The sequence below is a fragment of the Ranitomeya imitator genome, chromosome 2 (assembly GCF_032444005.1).
Source record: "Ranitomeya imitator isolate aRanImi1 chromosome 2, aRanImi1.pri, whole genome shotgun sequence".
Classification (NCBI taxonomy): domain Eukaryota; kingdom Metazoa; phylum Chordata; class Amphibia; order Anura; family Dendrobatidae; genus Ranitomeya; species Ranitomeya imitator.
This window is the reverse complement of record NC_091283.1, coordinates 528,000,202-528,016,020: the sequence shown is the minus strand read 5'-3', so window position 1 is coordinate 528,016,020 and position 15,819 is coordinate 528,000,202. Positions and strand designations below refer to the sequence as shown.

The 15,819-nt window shown below is 50.7% G+C and overlaps 1 long non-coding RNA gene across 1 annotated transcript; it reads left to right on the top strand.

The window, feature by feature from the left end:
* The first annotated feature begins 361 nt into the window (after positions 1-361).
* Positions 362-1,693, top strand: LOC138667561 (uncharacterized). The gene is made up of 3 exons (XR_011318821.1): positions 362-1,204; positions 1,319-1,402; positions 1,484-1,693. It is a non-coding gene; the product is annotated as an uncharacterized lncRNA (long non-coding RNA).
* The last annotated feature ends 14,126 nt before the right edge of the window (positions 1,694-15,819 follow it).

Genomic DNA, 15,819 nt, shown 5'->3' with positions numbered 1-15,819 from the left:
TGGGACAATTGATTCCTCTTCTGCAGCCACTGTTTGGTCCACATGCGGCGCTGACGCTTTACACGATTGTTTCGCGCTTGAACCTCCAGCTGGTTGTGAGCTTCTACCAATAACGCGGCCGCAACAATCACAGGTACATCCGAATGAGACATGGCAACCTGAGAAAGGAAAAAAGAAAAAAAAAATTACTACATATCATTTTCAAAACTTACACAAGACATCCAATACTGTAATGCATTCTCCGTTGCGTCACCGATGCTGCACCATTTGAGAAAAATGTTAACATAGGATGTAAGGTACTATATATATATATATATATATATATATATACACATACATACACACACATATATATACATACACAGAGATATACATGGCTAATTGTAAGCAACGTTAACACAACAGCCATACCCCATAGATACCCTCCATTAAATGTACCATCCACTGAAACAAACAGGACGATGAGCGCTGCTGATTTATAACGGGAACGCCAAATAGTGACTTCTGGAGCCGACGTCACACCCGCGACGGTGTGCATAAATGGAGACGCTATAGCGTTGCGAATTGCGCGCCAGAACGGTAGAATCAAGGACCTCCTCTGGGCGTGGCTGGGTGGTGCCATACAGCGTCTCTCTTGCTAAAATGGCGGCGAGACAGCGATGTCCTCCTTTGGGGCAGACAGAGGTCCGCTTTTTTGTAAAAAAAATGGATGCCATGGACTATGAGGGCCGGGAGAGTCGCCCAGCACACCCAAATCTACACAAGAATGAGGTGTTGCGCCACATTGCCCAGAAGATGGAGCGGAGGTTCGGCATCCGGCGCAGTGCGCTGCAGCTGCGCAAAAAGTGGGCCGACCTCCGGTACAAACAGCCACTTTATCTGGCAACGTTGCGGGCAGAGACCAGGCAAGGCAAGTAACAGTATAGTGTAATTGGGAGACACACAGTATCGGGAGGGGGGAATAGGGACACTCGCACTGCCGTGTGGCGCTTCCCACCTTCTATATATGTACCTCGATTTGGGGAGTTAAATTTAAATTTTATTCCTTTATGCCACTGGCCTAGGTTTGTTATTTGTGGGGGTGTCGGAAGCTCTGTACTTTGGTGTGTAAACATTGTGTTTCTTTATTTTTTGTGTATAGAGAGACAACGCCAGCAGAGGACTACAGCGGCCAGCAGCGTACGCCCACAGCCAGGGCCGTCACGTAAGTTACCCCTCATGTCTGGCAATTGCGATGGCGCCTACTTAATTTTTTATTTAAGTCTACAGCTCTGTACTTCTGGTGTCTAAACCTTGCGTGTCTTTTTTTGGGGTGTAGAGAGACGCCGCCGGCAGAGGACAGCACCCACTGCAGCCAGCAGTACAGCGGCTAGCAGCGGAAGCCCACAGCCAGTGTCGTCACGTAAGTTAACCACCCTTTTTTAGAATTTAATGACGCCATACGGGCCATTAGTAGGGAGGTTAAATATTGTGTACATTACAGGTGCAGTAACCCCACCGCAGGCCACAACCCCGCCCTTTCAACACCCATCTTCCTCCCCCGGGTCGGCGTCATTCTCTCCAGCGACAAGCATTCGTAAGTGACAAAACCAGCGAGCGCTTCACCACAGTGAGTTCAATTGTTAACCAGATATGTATTTGCTTCCTTTCAGCAGCAGGAGCTGTGGCCCGAGCCAGGGGATGGGTGGTCAGCAGCTCCGCGGATGAACAACAGGCGTCCCTTTTCCGTAAGTATTGAGAAAGTGGGAGGGGGTTATCGGTGGGATGTCACATTTGACAACGACTAAACGGACCCTAAAACATTGAACCTAAAAAATGCCCTCTGGGGCAGTACAAAATTGAGTGTGTAGTTAAAAGTACCATTTTACAATAAACGATTTACTAACGATCATTACCAGCTATACGACCTGGTCGTGATCGTTGGTAAGTCACTGTGTGGTCGCTGGGTCGCTGTCACACAGAACGATTGCGTTAACAATATCGTTGCAACTTCACAGAAATCAAAGATATCGTTACAAAAATCGTTATTTTTGACGGTACCTTAAATTGCTGGTTATGTAAACACATGCCACCGTTGCAGCTTAATCACTGTCCATTCTCCAACCTCTTCTATCACAGAACCGGACACCGTGAGAGAGCTGCTGGCCAAGCAAGACCGCCTGGAGCGGACAGCAGCGCTCATGCTGCAACAAGTACAGCAACATGGCCGCACGCTGCGACACCTCTTGAGGCGTGGGAGGTTCTGATTTTTTTTTTTTTCTTTCATTGTTTGGGATATTGTTCTGTTACTTGTTATTTTTCAGTTAACAACATAAAAAAAGTTTGATTTGACACAATTATGTTTGGTTTATTGTGTCTATAGCCGCCGGCAACACACCGTGCGCCAAGAAACGTCGCCACACACACTTTTTGGCCCACATAATATCTCCAGTAGTTAAAAATAAAAAGACTGCAGCTTGGTGTGTCTGTAGTATACAGATATGAGGTGGGCCAAAAATATTACATGCATCTCCATAATCACACAAATTGAGGGGACAATGGTTGTCACACGGTACATATCTATGCTCACCTGCCAGGTGTCAGAAATAGTGAATTCAGGAGCCTGTATATGTTTATCATGAATTCATTTTTTCTGACACCGTACTTGATGAATATAGATAGCGTGACAGTGATTGTCTCTTGATCAAAAAAAAATAAGGTCAGTTTGTGAAAAAAAAAAAAAATTAGTTTACCAGTTGTGAGCTGTTTTTATTTACTTGCGGAGCAGGCCAGGGACAGCTAAGCCAAGGTAGACACAAAAGAGTTGGTTGGCCTTACCATATAGTTTGCGCAAAAAATGCTACACAGCGCCAAATAGTTTGCAAACTGCATCCGAAAGTGCCTCCATCTTGTGTGTCCGCTTACCAGATGCACAAGATAGCTGCCAGATATGTTTTATACATTACTATACCATATACTTAGATAAGCATTGCGTCTAGCATTACTACATAGCCATTACTATACAAAAAAAAAAAAAAATTGAACATACCGTTGATGAGCAATAAAAGAACCGATGAAGACGCCGGCAGTGGAGTACGGCGTTCCGAACAGAACGTTCACGGTAGAAGAGGATCGTAGCTGGAGAAGGATCGTTCCGGACAGGACGCTAGAAATGCAGGAAAAACATGCATACGCAGCTCTCGAACAATGTGAATCAATCGCTGTAGAGTCGCGGTTTATATTCTGGGACGCCGGGACGTCACATCCTGGGTGACACCTATCTGGGTGTCACCCACCTGGGTGACACCTATCTGACTACGCTGCCAATTCATCGGATCGTTTACACCACTGCTGTTTGACGTGAAGCAAGCAACCAGCGACAACGATCCATGAGTCGCTGTTACGTCACTGTATCGCTCCGGCATCGTTCGAACGTTGGTGTGTTTGACGTCTCTACAGCGATCTAAACAGCGACGCTCCAGCGATCGCCTTTTGGTCGTATCGTTGTCTATATCGCTGCAGCGTCGCTCAGTGTGAAGGTACCTTTATTCGATGGTACAGATAAATAAGAGATGTGGAACCACTCACCTGGTGTGGTTGCAAACTAGCAACAATAAACAGGTATATGTGCAGCTGCCGCAAGACATCGATCAGAGATAGACCAGAAAAATAGATGTACAAGCCGCAGGGCTGCCACTAGAAATTTTGGGGCCCCATACTGGCAAAATTTTCAGGGCCCCCTTGAAACTCCGCCGAGGCTCCACCCCAGCCCCGCCTCCAGGCTCCACCCCACGAACTGTCCACAGTCCCACCGCTCTCTCTTGGAAAATCTCCTGTGACGTCAGAGTAAGACGATAAGAGAGTGGACCCTCTGGGTCACGGTACTGACGCACCCGGGGGCGAGCAAACCCTGAGATGAAAACCCCTATACAGGGATAGTTGGGAGCAAGCCCGAGGGGGACAAGTACCGTAACAGCTGGTGCCAAGAGGGACGGCTCTAAAGGAAGACAGGAGAGGGAGGATGGGAGAAGACAAACTGAACAGTGGGAAAATGGAAGCGGGAAAAAACAAGGAACGGATAACAGGAGGCAGGACAAATACAATGGAGAAGACAGGGATTAATAAGAGAAAAGCCTGCAATAGCAGACCAGGCAGGAACGGAATAAAACCGAACCAAACGGGACCAGAAACAGTGTACGAACTGCACACAATAATCAGGCGCCTCCATTAAGGAGGAGACGCCTGATATAGCCAGAGAAAGTACCTGATAGGAGGACCAGAAGCGCGGAAGGGGTTAAGAGGAAGAAGGAGCGCGCGCCCGCGTCCTAAGGCGCATGTGTGGAGCAGGCACAGGACGGGAGAAGGAGGAAGCGCGGACACCACGCCGGAACCCCCGAGCAGCAGGAGGAGGAACCGGGGAACCGGCGCAATGCTGAGAATGGCACGCGGAGATGCCACGAGAGGAGCCGGCAGGAGCAGCGGCCGCAGCTCCAGGGAGAGCGGGTATGACAGTACCCCCCCTCTTAAGACTCCCCCCTCCGAGGTTGAGTAAGAATCTCCTCAGAATCCGTGGAGCATTAATGTTCTCCCTAGGTTCCCAAGACCTCTCCACAGGACCAAACCCCTTCCAATCAATAAGATAGAAGACTCTCCCTCTGACCCTCTTCATAGCCAGAATGTCCCTTACTTCGAAATCCTTATCAATGCAAGAAGGTTGAGGAGAGTCAAGTGGTGCAGAACAGAAACGATTAAGGATGAGAGGTTTCAAGAGCGAGACAATGAAGGCGTTAGGGACTCGGAGCGAAGCCGGCAATCTCAATCTATAGGCCACGTCGTTAATTCGTCCCAAAACTTCGAAGGGACCGATGTATCGAGGACCCAACTTGTAAGAAGGGACTTCCAAACGGATATGTTTAGTCGAAAGCCAGACTTTGTCACCAGGACGGTACGGTGGAAGATCTCTTCTCCTCTTATCAGCGTGTCTCTTCATCTGAGCAGCGGCCCGTACGAGCGCCTCCTTGGTCTCTCTCCAAATTTGGGAAAATTCCGAAGAAAGAGCATCCGCTGCAGGTACTCCAGAAGAAGAAGACATAGGAAGAGGTATTCCCGGGTTAAGACCAGAGACCACAAGGCAATTCTCTAGGTACTTTGTTTCTAGCACAAGTCATGCAGGAGGCTACGAAGTCCGAGACATCTTGTCGTAGAGACGGCCACCAATAATACCGGGAGAGAAGGGCAAGAGTCTTCTTGGTACCGACATGTCCGGCAATCTTGGAAGAATGTCCCCAATGCAATACCTCTGTTCTCTTGTCACACGGGACAAAAGTTCTGCCAGGTGGAACAGAGAGGAGATTTGAGGGAGCTACCATGATGAATTTGGCAGGATCAATAATATGAGAAGAGTCCTCTTCCGTCTCGGGAGATTGCAAGGACCGAGAAAGCGCATCTGCTTTAGAATTCTTGTCTCCGGGTCAAAAATGAAGTTTGAAATCAAAACGAGAGAAAAATAAAGACCATCTGGCTTGCCTGGAATTGAGTCTCTGAGCGGATTGAATGTAGGCTAAGTTCTTGTGGTCAGTGAAAATTATAAAGGGGTGAACGGCCCCCTCCAAAAGATAACGCCATTCTTGCAGGGCCATCTTTATGGCTAGCAATTCTCGATCTCCAATAGAATAATTGCACTCAGCGGGAGAAAATGACTTCGAGAAGAATCCACAAGGAACCAGACGACCAGAGAGAGATCTTTGAGAGAGAACCGCCCCGGCTCCCGAAGAGGAGGCATCCACCTCAAGGATGAAGGGCCTGCTGGCTACAGGTCGATGAAGAACAGGAGCAGAAGCAAAGGCCTGTTTCAAGGTGAGAAAGGCATCTTCAGCCTCCGGAGGCCAAACGTTGGGTTTTGCTCCTTTCCGGGTAAGAGCGACGAGAGGTTTAGTTACAGAGGAGAAATGCGGAACAAATTGCCTGTAGTAGTTTGCAAAGCCCAAGAATCGTTGGATGGCCTTAACTCCGATAGGATGGGACCACTTGAGTACGGCAGACAATTTCTCAGGGTCCATCTCCAACCCCCTGTCAGAAATAATGTACCCTAAGAAGGGCAAGGAAGTCTGTTCAAACAAACACTTCTCGATCTTCGCGTAGAGATGATTCTCTCGAAGTCGTTGTAGAACCAGACGAACGCTTCTCCTGTGAGAGGATAAGTCGGGTGAAAAAATAAGGATGTCGTCCAGGTATACCACCACGCAAGAATACAGTAAGTCGCGGAAGATCTCATTCACGAATTCCTGGAAGACTGCTGGAGCGTTACAGAGACCAAAGGGCATGACCAGGTATTCATAATGACCATCCCGAGTGTTGAAGGCGGTCTTCCACTCGTCTCCAGCGCGAATTCGGACCAAATTATAGGCTCCTCGCAAATCTAGTTTGGAAAAAATTCGAGCTCCTCTCAGTCGGTCGAACAGTTCAGAAATCAACGGTAGAGGATATCTATTCTTGACCGTAATGGCGTTCAGGCCTCGGTAGTCTATACAAGGCCGAAGGGATCCATCTTTCTTCCGGACGAAGAAAAAAACCGGCTCCCGCTGGGGAAGAGGACTTTCGGATGAAACCCTTAGCCAGGTTCTCCCGGATGTATTCTGACATAGCTAAGGTCTCTGCTGGAGACAAAGGATAGGTTCTTCCCTTAGGAAGGGAAACTCCAGGAATTAGCTCGATAGGGCAGTCATAGGTACGATGTGGGGGAAGAGACTCCGCCTCCTTCTTATCAAAGACATCGGCAAAAGAGTGATAAGCCGAAGGAAGATCTGGAAGATTGACGGGCGCTTGAGGAAGATCGGGACGGGAAACGGACAGCAGACAACGTTCATGACAACCGTGACCCCAGCGGAGTATCTCTCCAGAACGCCAATCCAGAACTGGCTCGTGTGACCTGAGCCAGGGTAGGCCCAAGAGCAGGGCATGAGAAAGATTGGGCAAAACATAAAATGCAATCTTCTCCCGGTGTAGAGCACCAATCTGCATCTCCAACTTGAGAGTAACCATTTTGATGGGAACAGGTAATGGTTTGCCGTCCACTGCAGAGATTAAACGCGGGGTCTTAAGAGGAACCACTGGAATCCGAAATTTGTTCACCTCCTCCTCTCGGATGAAATTACCAGCCACACCTGAGTCCACATACGCCTCCACAGACCTATGCTCAAGACCTAAAAGAATCAAAGCTGAAATAGTTAGGGGAAGAGAGGGATTTGGGTCACCTAGGGAAGCCTCTCTTACCTGACCTAGGTGGAGAAGTTTCCCGGCCTCTCTGGACAGGAACGCAGGAAATGATTAACCCCTCCGCAGTAGAGACACAAGCCTTGTGCCAACCTCTCCCTGCGTCGCTGTTCCGACAACCTAACTCGATCCACCTGCATAGGTTCAGGGACGGGAGAAGCGGGAGAAGTGGAAGACCTGACCGGAGGAGAAGCAGGTACCCAGTTGGTTTTAGAGGACCTCCTCTCCCTGACTAATTCCCGAGAACGTTCCTGGAAACGTAAATCAATACGTGTGGCCAGGGATATTAGATCCTCTTAGGTAGTAGGGGTATCCCGACCAGCAAGCTCATCCTTAATCTTGGACGAAAGCCCTCTCCAAAACGCCCCTACTAATGCCTCATTATTCCACCCGAGCTCAGAGGAAAGTGTCCGAAAGCGGATGGCGTATTGCCCAACAGTAAGATTAGCTTGTTGTAGATTAAAGAGGGACTCGGTAGTAGAAGCCACCCGACCTGGCTCATCAAAGACCTTACGAAATGTGTCTAAGAAAACCTGTATGCTGGCAACTACCGGATCATCCCGCTCCCACAAAGGGTTTACCCAAGAGAGAGCCTCTCCCTCCAGATGAGACACAATAAAGGCTACCTTAGCACGATCCGAGGGATACTGCTGGGGCAGAAGCTCGAAGTGCAAACGGCACTGATTCAAAAAACCCCGACACAGTTTGGGATCACCACTAAATCTAGGGGGCTTTCCCAAACGAAGAGGAGGTTGAGGTACTGAATCACGCTGGAAGACAGAGGCGGCGGCCGCAGACTGTAGGGAAAGTAGACGGTCGTCAACGGACGCCATATAGGTAAGGATATGGGACTGGTTATCTCACTGCTGCGCCAGCTCCTGCTGGAGTCCTGCCAGCAGAGGGGCGTTACCAGGTTCAGAAGTCTGTAAAGCAGTTAAACGGGAGTCCATAGACTTCATGACGGACATGATCCGGCTCTGATTCTCCCGTAGGAACAACAGCTCTTTCTGAGTTGCTGCAGAGGCACCAGCGGGGTCCATGGCCTGATTATACTGTGACGTCAGAGTAAGACGATAAGAGAGTGGACCCTCTGGGTCACGGTACTGACGCACCCGGGGGCGAGCGAACCCTGAGATGAAAACCCCTATACAGGGATAGTTGGGAGCAAGCCCGAGGGGGACAAGTACCATAACAGCTGGTGCCAAGAGGGACGGCTCTAAAGGAAGACAGGAGAGGGAGGATGGGAGAAGACAAACTGAACAGTGGGAAAATGGAAGCGGGAAAAAACAAGGAACGGATAACAGGAGGCAGGACAAATACAATGGAGAAGACAGGGATTAATAAGAGAAAAGCCTGCAATAGCAGACCAGGCAGGAACGGAATAAAACCGAACCAAACGGGACCAGAAACAGTGTACGAACTGCACACAATAATCAGGCGCCTCCATTAAGGAGGAGATGCCTGATATAGCCAGAGAAAGTACCTGATAGGAGGACCAGAAGCGCGGAAGGGGTTAAGAGGAAGAAGGAGCGCGCGCCCGCGTCCTAAGGCGCATGTGTGGAGCAGGCACAGGACGGGAGAAGGAGGAAGCACGGACACCACGCCGGAACCCCCGAGCAGCAGGAGGAGGAACCGGGGAACCGGCGCAATGCTGAGAACGGCACGCGGAGATGCCACGAGAGGAGCCGGCAGGAGCAGCGGCCACAGCGCCAGGGAGAGCGGGTATGACATCTCCACTTCTCACCTATCACACATTGACAGTTCCCATCACCAGATCACACATATAGCCGGCAGCTTTTGTTTTGGCCAAAAGATTTTTTAAGCTGCCACCATAACACGGTAGACACTTTTGGCCAGGCCCTACTCTACTGTAACCTACTAAATATTTGTTAAAATATGCAATACAATTTAGGTATATTTTTATTTATTTTTCAATTTTTAAAATGACCTATAATACTACATACAAGGAACAAATACCACCGCACTATGACCAGATGACATATTACCACCACAGTGATTGAATAATATAAAATACAAGGAACAAATACCGCTACACCATGACCAGACCGCATATAACCACAAATGACTGAATACTACAATACTGATCAGTAATAAAAAAAACCCCACAATACTATCACCATCAGTGCCATTATACACAGGAGATCTGTAATTAGTAAGCAGTGTCTGTGTACAGGTAATACAGAGATCACTGGTGACATTATACACAGGAGCTCTGTATATAATGTATAGGTAATACAGTGATCACTGGTGACATTGTACACAGGACCTCTGTATATAGTATACAGTGTATAGTGTCAGTGTATAGGTAACACTGACTCACCAGTGACGTCTCTAGGTGAAGTCCTTCATCTTTCATCCAGCACAGACCGCCATCACTTCATCCAGCCAGGACTCGTCTCTGCAGGAAATAAAACAGTTATCTCGAGTTCCGCTTGTAGAACACATTACTTAATTTTCCCAACTTCTACATTACACCACATGAAGAAGGCAACATAGTATCACTCTACACAGTAACAGGACCGCCCCCCCATTTAAAACAGTATACTCAAAAAATAAAATAAATACATCACTGCAATAATAATATCCCTTAATTAGCCCCTATGGTAATATTCGCCATCCTAGCCCCCGTGTGTCTCATTCCAGGCTCCAGCCATATGTTCTCCCATCCTGCCCTCATGAGTATCCATTCTGCCCCATATGATCTCCCCATCCTGCCCCATCTGTCTCCATCGTATCCATCCTGCCCCATCTGTCTCCAATCTTGCCCCATCTGTCTCCATTCTGCCCCATCTGTTTCCAATCCTGCCCCATCTGTGTCCAGCACTCTGCCCCATCTGTGTCCAGCACTCTGCCCCATCTGTGTCCAGCACTCTGCCCAGTCTGTGTGCAATCCTGCCCCGTCCGTGTCCAGCACTCTGCCCCATCTGTTTCCAATCCTGCCTCATCTCTGTCCAGCACTCTGCCCCATCTCTGTCCAGCACTCTGCCCCATCTCTGTCCAGCACTCTGCCCCATCTCTGTCCAGCACTCTGCCCCATCTCTGTCCAGCACTCTGCCCCATCTCTGTCCAGCACTCTGCCCCATCTCTGTCCAATCCTGCCCCATCTCTGTCCAATCCTGCCCCATCTCTGTCCAGCACTCTGCCCCATCTGTGTCCAGCACTCTGCCCCATCTCTGTCCAGCACTCTGCCCCATCTGTGTCCAATCCTGCCCCATCTGTGTCCAGCACTCTGCCCCATCTGTGTCCAATCCTGCCCCATCTCTGTCCAGCACTCTGCCCAATCTCTGTCCAGCACTCTGCCCCATCTCTGTCCAGCACTCTGCCCCATCTGTGTCAAGCACTCTGCCCCATCTGTGTCCAGCACTCTGCCCCATCTGTGTCCAATCCTGCCCCATCTCTGTCCAGCACTCTGCCCCATCTGTGTCCAATCCTGCCCCATCTCTGTCCAGCACTCTGCCCCATCTCTGTCCAGCACTCTGTCCCATCTCTGTCCAGCACTCTGCCCCATCTCTGTCCAGCACTCTGCCCCATCTCTGTCCAGCACTCTGCCCCATCTCTGTCCAGCACTCTGCCCCATCTCTGTCCAGCACTCTGCCCCATCTCTGTCCAGCACTCTGCCCCATCTCTGTCCAGCACTCTACCCCATCTGTGTCAAGCACTCTGCCCCATCTGTGTCAAGCACTCTGCCCCATCTGTGTCCAGCACTCTGCCCCATCTGTGTCCAATCCTGCCCCATCTGTGTCCAGCACTCTGCCCCATCTGTGTCCAATCCTGCCCCATCTCTGTCCAGCACTCTGCCCCATCTCTGTCCAGCACTCTGCCCCATCTCTGCCCAGCACTCTGCCCCATCTCTGTCCAGCACTCTGCCCCATCTCTGTCCAGCACTCTGCCCCATCTCTGTCCAGCACTCTGCCCCATCTCTGTCCAGCACTCTGCCCCATCTCTGTTCAGCACTCTGCCCCATCTCTGTCCAGCACTCTGCCCCATCTCTGTCCAGCACTCTGCCCCATCAGTGTCCAGCACTCTGCCCCATCTGTGTCCAGCACTCTGCCCCATCTGTGTCCAATCCTGCCCCATCTCTGTCCAGCACTCTGCCCCATCTCTGTCCAGCACTCTGCCCCATCTCTGTCCAGCACTCTGCCCCATCTGTGTCAAGCACTCTGCCCCATCTGTGTCAAGCACTCTGCCCATCTGTGTCCAGCACTCTGCCCCATCTGTGTCCAATCCTGCCCCATCTGTGTCCAGCACTCTGCCCCATCTGTGTCCAATCCTGCCCCATCTCTGTCCAGCACTCTGCCCCATCTCTGTCCAGCATTCTGCCCCATCTCTGTCCAGCACTCTGCCCCATCTCTGTCCAGCACTCTGCCCCATCTCTGTCCAGCACTCTGCCCCATCTCTGTCCAGCACTCTGCCCCATCTCTGTCCAACACTCTGCCCCATCTCTGTCCAGCACTCTGCCCCATCTCTGTCCAGCACTCTGCCCCATCTCTGTTCAGCACTCTGCCCCATCTCTGTCCAGCACTCTGCCCCATCTCTGTCCAGCACTCTGCCCCATCAGTGTCCAGCACTCTGCCCCATCTGTGTCCAATCCTGCCCCATCTCTGTCCAGCACTCTGCCCCATCTCTGTCCAGCACTCTGCCCCATCTCTGTCCAGCACTCTGCCCCATCTCTGTCCAGCACTCTGCCCCATCTCTGTCCAGCACTCTGCCCCATCTCTGTCCAGCACTCTGCCCCATCAGTGTCCAGCACTCTGCCCCATCAGTGTCCAGCACTCTGCCCCATCTCTGTCCAGCACTCTGCCCCATCTCTGTCCAGCACTCTGCCCCATCTCTGTCCAGCACTCTGCCCCATCTCTGTCCAGCACTCTGCCCCATCTCTGTCCAGCACTCTGCCCCATCAGTGTCCAGCACTCTGCCCCATCAGTGTCCAGCACTCTGCCCCATCTCTGTCCAGCACTCTGCCCCATCTCTGTCCAGCACTCTGCCCCATCAGTGTCCAGCACTCTGCCCCATCTCTGTCCAGCACTCTGCCCCATCTCTGTCCAGCACTCTGCCCCATCTCTGTCCAGCACTCTGCCCCATCTCTGTTCAGCACTCTGCCCCATCTCTGTTCAGCACTCTGCCCCATCTCTGTCCAGCACTCTGCCCCATCTCTGTCCAGCACTCTGCCCCATCTCTGTCCAGCACTCTGCCCCATCTCTGTCCAGCACTCTGCCCCATCAGTGTCCAGCACTCTGCCCCATCTCTGTCCAGCACTCTGCCCCATCTCTGTCCAGCACTCTGCCCCATCTCTGTCCAGCACTCTGCCCCATCTCTGTCCAGCACTCTGCCCCATCTCTGTCCAGCACTCTGCCCCATCAGTGTCCAGCACTCTGCCCCATCAGTGTCCAGTACTCTGCCCCATCTCTGTCCAGCACTCTGCCCCATCTCTGTCCAGCACTCTGCCCCATCAGTGTCCAGCACTCTGCCCCATCTCTGTCCAGCACTCTCCCCCATCTCTGTCCAGCACTCTGCCCCATCTCTGTCCAGCACTCTGCCCCATCTCTGTTCAGCACTCTGCCCCATCTCTGTCCAGCACTCTGCCCCATCTCTGTCCAGCACTCTGCCCCCCCCCGTGTCCAGCTTTCTGCCCCCCCTGTGTCCAGCTTTACTGCCCCCCCTGTGTCCAGCTTTCTGCCCCCCCCTGTGTCCCGCTTTCTGACCCCCACCCTGTGTCCAACTTTACTGCTCCCCCCTCCCTGTGTCCATCCCTCCCTGTGTCCAGCTTTACTGCCCCCCCTCCCCCTCCCTGTGTCCAGCTTTACTGCCCCCCCTCCCTGTGTCCAGCTTTACTGCCCCCCTCCCTGTGTCCAGCTTTACTGCCCCCCCTCCGTGTCCAGCTTTACTGCCCCCCCCTCCCTGTGTCCAGCTTTACTGCCCCCCCTCCCTGTGTCCAGCTTTACTGCCCCCCCCTCCCCTCCCTGTGTCCAGCTTTACTGCCCCCCCCTCCCTGTGTCCAGCTTTACTGCCCCCCCCTGTGTCCAGCTTTACTGCCCTGGGCCCCCCCTTCCCCCGCATCGCCGCTCTCAAAAAAAAAAAAAAGTTCTGCTTACCTGCCGCGCTCCTCTCTCCACGCAGCTGCACCGTGCACTCGCCGGCGACTGACAATGACGTCAGACGCCGGCGACCTGCACGCTGCGGCTGGCGGCTGTTAACTATTGACGTGCGGGCCTGCGCCCGCACGTCAATAGCGTACAGCTGTAGCGCCGGCCGCCGCTAAGGGCCCGGTTCAGCCTGCGGCTGCCGGTAGGGGCCCGGTGAGAAGGTAAGAGGGGCCCCCTCTGCTCACCGGGCCCCATACGCCAGTCACGGCTGTAATGCCCTGATGGCGGCCCTGACAAGCCGGTGGTTTTTATTCACTTGTGCTGCTGATAACACTCAAGGCAGAAGTAAAATCCAGACTTTTATATTACAGGTTTTTTTTATATATATACTGGCGTTAGCCATGAAGCAAGTATGAGGTGTTTTGCCCTGAATTAAGCAAGCGGTTAAACGAAGGACCTTGTCATCTAAAGTGTACATCGAACGGGCAGAGTATATGGTGACAGATGCAGGAAGAATGCCTCTTCAAAGGCAGAAGTAATAGTTTGGTTTTTATTGCTTAATAAAATTCAAAGTAAATGAACAGTGTTCTTAAGCAAAACTGTGAGTGAACCCAACCCCTTGGATAAAAAAGAACTTCCCACATGGCTTGTCTCAGAATGCTTTACTGTTGACATGACGCAGGACTTATGATCATGATCACCTTTTCTTCTTCAGACAATCATTCTTTCAAATGTCTCAGACAGTCTGAAAAGAGTTTCATTAGAGAAAATAACTTTATCCCAGTCCTCTGCAGTCCAATCTCCATTTTGTACTTCCTGCTAAGTTATTTTCACTGATGAAGCACCATTTAGACCATACCTAGGCAAACCAAGATAGCCAAAGGGCTGAAACAGGGCCCCATGGCCCGAACCCTGCCCTCTCCCGTCCACCTTCCATCTGCAGTCTGCTGTCACCCCTATCTGCATCCTTGGTAATCCATTGGTGGAGGACAGGGCCACCAGCTTCATCTTCCACCAATTAGAGTATGAGACAGTAGACGTGATAATGTAATTTCTTTGCACTGCTGATGAGACTCACACTGTGGGACTCACACTGTATATACAGTATGGAGGGTAAGAGGAGCTCACATATATATAGTGGGTACGGAAAGTATTCAGACCCCTTCAAATTTTTCACTCTTTGTTTCATTGCAGCCATTTGGTAAATTCAAAAAAGTTCATTTTTTTCTCATATGCTCTGCACCCCATCTTGACTGAAAAAAAAACAAATGTAGTAATTTTTGCAAATTTATTAAAAAAGAAAAACTGAGATATCAGTGGAAGCACCCTTTTGAGCTAGTACAGCCATGAGTCTTCTTGGGAATGATGCAACAAGTTTTTCGCACCTCGATTTGGGGATCCTCTGCCATTCTTCCTTGCAGATCCTCTCCAGTTCCATCAGGTTGGATGGTGAACGTTGGTGGACAGCTATTCTCAGGTCTCTCCAGAGATGCTCAATTGGGTTTAGGTCAGCGCTCTGGCTGGGCCAATCAAGAATGGTCACAGAGTTGTTCTCAAGCCACTCCTTTGTTATTTTAGCTGTATGCTTAGGGTTATTTTGTTGGAAGGTGAACTTTCGGCCAAGTCTGAGGTCCAGAGCACTCTGGAAGAGACTTTCATCCAGGATATCTCTGTACTTGTATATATAATAGTGTAGCAGCGCTGGTGGTGCAGCATAAACAGCAGCAAGTTACCCCCTTACCACATAGGGGGAAGAAAAAGGGAAATAATATATATGAATGATAAACCAATCAATCAAACTTGCGCTAGGAAATGCATGCAAATGAGACCCAAAAAAATATATATATACGTTAATAATTTACCTGATAGGAAGGGAATAGCACTAATCGATGTAAAATTGGCAGTAAAGTTGCTTTGCATATAGTAGTAGATGCACTATTCCAGGTCTAAGGATAAAGACAAGTAGATGAATGTATTAAATGTATTCAGGGATATATATCCTTTGAAGCGGCTATCCGAAGTCCTAATACAAGTCTAGCAGTGAAGTGAATCCATCCTCATAGAAGCACATACAAACTAAACTGGGAAAAAAAGAGAAAGAGTCGTACCTGCCGTAGGGTGCACACGTGGTAAAAAGTGCAAGATGCCAGTACGAGCTGAAAGAAGTCTATGTGGCTTCGCTAACCTTGCGAAGATAAGGATAGCTGGCGGTGGTTCACGGCGTGCTGTCCCGGCCGGTGACAGCCGCCTCTAACCAAAGAACGTGTGTACAAAGCGCGCCGCGCTCGGCAACGCTGAAGATGGCAGGACCTGCGTGAAGTTCGGGTCACGTGTCCGATATGTCACGTGGTGCCCCTGTCGGCGGTACGGAGCGCTGTGGGAGCCAAGAATAACCAACGCGTTTCGGAATTACACGGATTCCTTCTTCAGGGTCTGACGGCAGGTACGACTCTTTCTCTTTTTT